This window comes from Mangifera indica, chromosome 5 (genome assembly GCF_011075055.1).
Source record: "Mangifera indica cultivar Alphonso chromosome 5, CATAS_Mindica_2.1, whole genome shotgun sequence".
Classification (NCBI taxonomy): Eukaryota; Viridiplantae; Streptophyta; class Magnoliopsida; order Sapindales; family Anacardiaceae; genus Mangifera; species Mangifera indica.
Genome location: NC_058141.1, coordinates 577,165 through 585,043, shown reverse-complemented (window position 1 = coordinate 585,043; position 7,879 = coordinate 577,165).

The following is a 7,879-nucleotide window of genomic DNA, read 5'->3' as shown; positions in this document are numbered from 1 at the left end:
GCAACTGACGACAACGCTTCAACCTACTACTCGTCGGCCACCAAATCTTCACTCTTTGGTGGAAGAAGAGGTGATGAAGACACCTCTTTGTAGATTCCAGATGAATCGACGAAGACGCGCTGATTCATTTGAGTCGACGAAATCTTCATCGATTCCAGATGAATCAATGAAGACCCTTGTCTCTGTCTATTCATCTAGAATTGACGAAGATGAGTCTCCAGTGGGTCATCTAGGAGCTTCAGAGGTGATCAGTGAGATGGTGGGTTGAGCTCTTTCTCTGGTGGTTGGAGAGCCTCTGTAGAATAAACCTTAGGTTTTTTTTGGGGGGGGATATTATTTTTGAAAGTTAAAAAACTTTAGACAAAGATAAATTTGTTAGTTTTTAAAACTGTGGAGAAAAACATAATGAATTTTATATTTTTTTAATATAATTAATAAAATAACGATTTTATCCTTACTTCTTTTAATAGAACTTAGTTCATGGGTGGGACTTCGAGTTTTTCAAACTCCATAAGTGTGACTTAAGAATGCACTAAAACTTGGGCGTGAACTAGTCCTTTGGCCTAATTAAATCGAATGAAGCACGTGGAGTCACGGTTCAACAATCAAGTGAATGGGCATGCTAACTTTACCATGAGTTTTGTAAATATTTTAGTAATTGTGAGTACTTGGGTCAAACATTTCTTATTCTTTGCTTTTAATCTAGTTTTCTAGGAAGCTTGATATCATCTATGGAAATAATTTTTCAGAGGCTCTCACAACCTTCAACTCAACAGTCTAAGATATGATGCAGAGACTAAAATCTATACAAAAGTTTGAATTATCACCTCTAAACCATTAAAATTTGTCATAACAATTTCCCATCTGTATGTTCTAACTACTCCTTCTCTTCAATAAGCTGCAGCTATATCAGTCACTATATCTGGAATGTTGATAGTTGTAGCCTTTTGCATCTACAAATCATCACCATATACTTCAATGGTCTTTTGGAATAAGAAAACGAAGAGTCACCAAAACATCAAGGAATTTTTAAGGAACCATGGATCACTTGTGCTTAAAAGATACAGTTATTCTGACGTTAAAATTATAACCAATTCATTCAAACGTAGACTAGGCCAAAGAGGATATGGATGTGTTTACAAAGGCAGGTTGCATGATGGTCGTAATGTAGCAGTGAAGGTCGCAATCGAAAATAACATTTACGTGATTACAAAAACAAAAAAAATAATCACTTAAATGTTATTTTCGGAAAACGTTAAAAAAAAAAAAAAGGAAAAAAGATGGGTACTACAGTGCTGCGACGTCGTTCCGCTCCGACGGCGAAGACGAAGGCTAAGAGATGAAGAAAAGTAACTACAGCTAAAATGGAGACTGACATACCCATGAATTTTTTCATTTGTTGTTATTTTTTGAGACAGCCTTTTTCGAATCCGGCTCTGCAGATATTTGTTTCCGTTTGAACGGGATTTGGGTCGGACTTTTAATTATTGTCTTAATTTGATATTTGTGGAGGTTTAGATTTGGTGTGTCAGTGAACACTATACCTCTATGGTTTTTCCTTTTAATTCTAAATAATAAATCATTAAAATTATGCGACAACAACTCATGGATGTATTAAACTATTATTTTATTTTTATTAAATGTTTCAATTTTTTATTGAAAATGTAGAATTTTTAAAATTTTTTATTAGTAAAATCAAAATTTCAATTTTTTTATAGAATAATAAAACTTTTAATATATTTTATTAAATATTAAACAAATATAATTAGAATTATTTGTTTTATTTTTTTTTTAAAGTAAATTTGATATCTTTAGTAATTAATAAAAGTTTAGTTTTTTTAATAGGATAATTTAGAAGTTTGGTTTCGTCATTAGGAAAATTTGAAAATTTAATCTATTGAATTGAAAAACTAAATATGCATATACAGTATTATTCAAAATTTATTGGTGACAACCTAAAAAATAATTTCATCAATTAAATTCATAATTTGATAATATAAAAAAATCTAATATATTATTAATATGAAGAATATTTTTAAAAAAAATATAATAAAATCTTTTAAAGATTTTTAAATAAAATAATATATTAAATCAATATTACTTTTATTAATTAAATATAATAATTATTTATTTTTTATTTATGGTAATTTTATCAAACATGGTAATACTCTATATTAAAAATCTTTTAAATTAATTAATTTTATTAAAATATTGCATTTTTTATAATAAAAAATTAAAATAACCTATATATCAAAGGGAATTTTTTTCAATAATGATGAAATTTTAGTTAAAATGAATCCCCTCTTTGAAGGGAATAAATCAAATTAAATGGATAGAACTTTGAGTTTAATGACTAATATTATAATTATTACACTAAATAAGTCAAAAATTTAATTTTAAAATATCGTTAGAGATTATTTAAATTTTTACCTTCATGTTTAAAATCTTATTATTTTGTCATTTGTCACTTAAACTATCTTTATAAATATAATAATAGACTTGTAAGTAACTAATCATATTCTTTGACCAAAGTAGGACCCAAAATAGTTAGAATTATTGACAAGTGGGTCTGCAGGAATAGTTGGACTGTTTGACTACGATATCTCTAGTTAGCCTGACCTAGATAAATTCTCCACAAAAGGGAGAAACAAACATATCCTTAAGTTTTCTACAAAAGGCAAAAACAAAACATTTGCATGAAGGTCACAATTAGGACTGGATTCGTTCAATGCTACTTGAATTCAAATTTAAATCAAATAAATCAAGTTAGAACAAAAAATTGAACTCGTTTTCATAAAATAATTCAAAGTCAAATCGATCAAAATATTTGAGTTCAAATCAACTCGAATCAAATCTAAAAATAAAATTGCTTTTGAACCAAATTTAACCTCATTTTGTTGATCTCAAACCAATCTCGAGCTGACTCTTACTCTTATATTCAAGCCAATCTCAAACTAGACTTTGTTTGAACTAGGCTGAATCAAATTAAGCCTTAGTCAAAATCAGATACATACTCTTCAAGTAGAAACATGTGCATTTGAAATATATAACTTCAAGCACCAAAGGAGCCATGGAGCTAACCTAATCATCAATTGATAGAAATAATGGTTTTCAGAGCTAGTAATTAGTACAAATATGGGCTCTAGGGGTTGTCCTAAGTGGCAAAGGATCAAACGTCATTTGCAAACGTTTAGGATTGGAATAACCTTAGTGTTTAGTACCACAATAAAGCTTACCTCTAATTTGTTAAGTCTGCAGTTGCAGATTTAGGTGATTGCGGGCTCCTACGGTTTTCCCACAAGAGATCCCAAGTAAACAAAAAATAATAATAATTACAATTTTGGGGTTGCTCAAACTAGAGACTTACATAACCTCCCTATCAAAATCAAAATCCCCTTAAAATTTCGTTAGGTAAATTATCATATCCCAATCATCAGGGCATAAAGAGAGCCTGGTTTCTAGACTTAACATTCAGAGATATGGGCTTGGAGATGGATATAGATATAGATATTGCTATCCGTATAGAAAAGAACAAAAAGAAACTTGCTCACACTGATACAGCAAGCCAGACCACATCTTCGCCTCGTTTACTAGTTCAGAACTTCAGCAGCTTCTCTAAACTATTAATTCAAGCCTTATTGAGGTTGATCTCCTTCCATTTCGAAGTGTTCATACTGTTACATGCATTCTCCTCTTCATCTTTTCTTTTTACCTCATTTTCATTTCAAGTAATTAGTAATTTATGAATAACAGGATATCAAACACCGTAATCACCCCAAACTCAACTTGTGATCTTAAATTTACACAAATTAAGGTGACTTCAACTCACAGTCACCTCTTCACAAACAAGATATGCTTGGATGGTGGTTTCTGGAATCGTTGCAGCATTACAATTGCAGCTGTAATCCAGCGTCATCTGCGGCAGAAAAATATGAAATCTGGGTGATAAACTTGAAGCAGTCTCAACCAATCATTAGCAGCCTGCAAGAGGGAGTTCACTAATTGCCGCTCACATCCCCCAGTAGGGGTCCATAGCGATCCCTTAATCTTGTTTGATGCAAGACCAAAAACAGGTACAGACAACATAGTGACACCATTAATATCGTTGGGATATATCACGGCTGGAGCTTGTTCACTTTGTGGAACTGCGAAAGTAAGATATGATAACTCAGAACCATCAAAATTTCAAAAAATCTTCATTCGACAGTAATATCTCAGGAATAAATCATAATGCTAAACAGAGAACAGACAAAATAGCAGTGAAATAGTTTAAATGCATGCCTTAAATACACAAGAGCTTCTTATTCAACCCCAACTACAATACTTTTTCACCCTTTCTAATACTAGAGGACTAGGAAAGGGAATGTTCCATACTAAATGGATTTGAGTCCATAGCTACATTTCAAAACATAAGATATAAAATAACAACAACGCCGCACACATGCATTATTAAATTTAATGAGAAGGCCTGTAACAATCTTTGGCTTCAAACATTAACACACAGAATACCAAAGCGTACAACAGTGGACATAAAGATCCATTGTATTCTCATAATACAAAAATCACGAAAAAAAGTAAATTAAAATAGATGGGAAAAACAATGAAGCATTACATTTTCCTCCTACTGGAGTATGAAGAGAATGATATGTCAAAAAGCATGCATCCAGATCTTTTAATGTTGGTACTGTTGGTATTCTGTAGATTGGATACCTAAAAATTTTTTGTCAATACCATTAGTTTATAATGTAAACAAAAGATAATAATAGAGGTAGAGGGCATAAATGAAGTTAAACAACAATACCAGGCTACAGAGATCCAAATGGAAGGCAGCAGATCACAATTTCTTAGTGTCTTCAGCCCAGGGAAACGAGATGCAATAAACGATATCCGTGACAACAAAAAGATTAAAGGAAAGGTCAGAGAGGACAAAGAGAAAGAAATAAAAGAAGTAGTTTATTCTCCAAGTATAGTTGTCTCCATAAATCAATTCCTGCCCTTTCTTTGTCATACAACACCGTCTCTTGAATTCAAGAGTTGAGAATGCCCCAACTAGCACATCCCTCTCTTTCAAAGATTTATTCTGTTTTTCCTCAAATTTCTGGAGAGTTCACACTTTGATCCTCCTCCCTGACACCACCATGTTTGTTGCATAGTGACGGTTTAGAGGTTACTCGAGATAGATATGAAAGGTGAATTTTTAAAGAGATTTGTGATGATAGCATGGGGTTTAGGTAGGTTACCTCGTAACCCATCATTGATCTCATATGAGGGATAGGGCCTCACACCCATATTATGGACCTTTTCCAAATATACTTGAGTAAATATGGTGGTTAAGACCTGATTAGCCTGTTACTCTAATCAAATAACCATTATAATACGTGGATTGGAGTGACCTACTCTAATGTGGGTTCTACTTGTAGTAATTCCACCGGTGAGTACACTTGTTAAATAGTAAAATTATCTGTATATATATTTTATATAAAAATTATTATAATATGATTGAGTAATTTTAAATTAATAATGAAGTAATACTCAATCACATGATGACATATTTATGTATATAAATATTTACGTAACAAAATATATGTGAAATAAGTCTAAGTGTTTTCCAAAAAAAAAAAGTTAGCTAAGATTAAGAGTTAAGACACAGAAAAAAAATCTCTTTTTGATCATCTAATCTTTTTATTCGTCTTGGAATTTTCTCCAATCCTCCACATGTGGGTTTTCCGTATCGAGCGATCTTTGTAAATACCTGTTTTCCCTGTATTTGAGTATTTGTAATTTGTTTTTCTCTCTGGTCCTTGTCTAAATGCGTCTCAATCCAACTTGGAGCCCATTTTACAGAAGCAGTCTTTGTCCGACCTTAATTGCGGTTGTTTCCTCCTTTTTCTCAAGTCTTCCCTGTGCAATTTCCAAGTCAACTGGCGCGTCTGGAAAGACTGGCAACTTTTTCTTCAAGAATGAAAGTGATTGCAGGAACTCAAGCTTCAATAAGAAAGATGATAATAGTGAGCTTGTGGTGCATACAGACTAAGCCCTCACATAAGTCAATAATAAGCAGAGTGGTGGATATGTTGGAAAGCAACCTTGACATGTCGCAAATCCCACCAAGGCCTTTCTTAACTTCTCCTTCAAGATCGCAAATAGATTCTTCAACATAGTTGTTAAAGTAATATTGTAATCCTATGATGTACCAAATTGCCCCAACAGAGAGATTATTGTATCAAGAAAACTGAAATTCGTCATCATAAATAGATGCCATAGTTTAAAGTGTTGAAGACTCAACTATCTTTGGTGATAGAATGCAGGTTGTTAAGAACTGTTATAGAGTGCAATGAAAGTAGAATTAAATGTAATTACAAATAAATCCCTTGTTAAATTACTTATTCTCTTGGAAGATTCAACTGGGGATTACAATTAAATTACAATTGATCATCTTTGCAGGATTGAATACAAATTTTTTTAATTATATTTTTGGCGGCACAATCCTGACAACCAGTGGGAGAGTGAAGGACTGAAAAGGGAAAACAAACATGTAGTGTTCCCATCTGGGATACGCAGCTTGTTCAATTTTCACATCGATCTGTAGTCACAAAAGGGGATGTTATCCTAAATTCTTATCCTCACCGAATCGCCCGTCACAAAAGGGGATGTTAAAGCAAAACGATAGTATCTATCCTTACATAGTAATATTAGAATCAAGTGCCGTCGGAGAAAAAGGAGCAAAGCTATAAACAAATAAAAAATTTCTCAGGAATATCAACAACTGAAAAGTTGCCTTAAGTTACACTTAAGCCGGTAGAGCTCAGTTTAAGCTTAACCAACCTCCACAGGAAATCATGGACACCACAGTTGTTCTTGAACAATAGCTCAACGCAACAAGTCAGCCAACAGTCCAGCATCGCAACCTCCAACTACACCCCATAGGTCCATTATCCCTTATTCATTCAAGACGCTGTCACCTGTTAAGTCCCGAATTGCTCCCATGTCAAGATTTACTTTACTAACCTCCGAAGGTAAGAGCCAATAACAGATAGGCCATAAGACTTATTCCCACACAAGATTTAGTACAAATTCAAGCTTATATCCGTTAACTTTCAAAAATCTAAACATTTATCCATCAGTTAAATTTGACTGTTACTATCAGGGGTAAACTTGTCTTTTAAAAATTTTATTTAACCTCATATTTTAAATTATCCTTAAGTTTTGAAATTTTTATTTTTGTCGCTAACTTCATATTTTTTAAGTTTAAAAACTCACTTTTTCCTCCCGAGTCTAAGGTTACAAACCTTTTTCCGTACACAATCACCCCTAACTTGAAGTTTATAATCTAACTGGCCCATCCGGTATGTTCTACTATTCAATGGTAATCAACTCAGTTCTTATTTGTACTGTAAACAGGTAACTTTAGCTGTAAAAAAATAACCCAACAGTGGTTTTGGTTTTCTAAGGGGTCACTTCAACCCTTAAATGCTTAAGTTTATCCTTACTTCCTTAAGTTTATATATATTTACAATTATGCCATTAATAATACATATATATATTTACAATCTTGCAATCATATAAACAATTAATTACAATCTTGCCATTAACTGAAAAAAAGTTCTCAAGTGTTTGCATGTATATACTTCCAAAAAAATATACATATATACATGTATTTACAATCTTGCCATCACTATTTACAATTTTAAACCAAAATATCCATCCCTACAACTTGCTTTTGCTTCTCTTTTTGTCTCAACTCATTCCTTTTCTTTACAAGATTATCAACTCTCTTCTACTTCATTTCATGTTGTTATTTGAATATTCTTTCAAATATTAATTACATCCTCTCTTGTTATTTTGACTATTGGATTGAATTTAATTAGAGTTTGAGTTA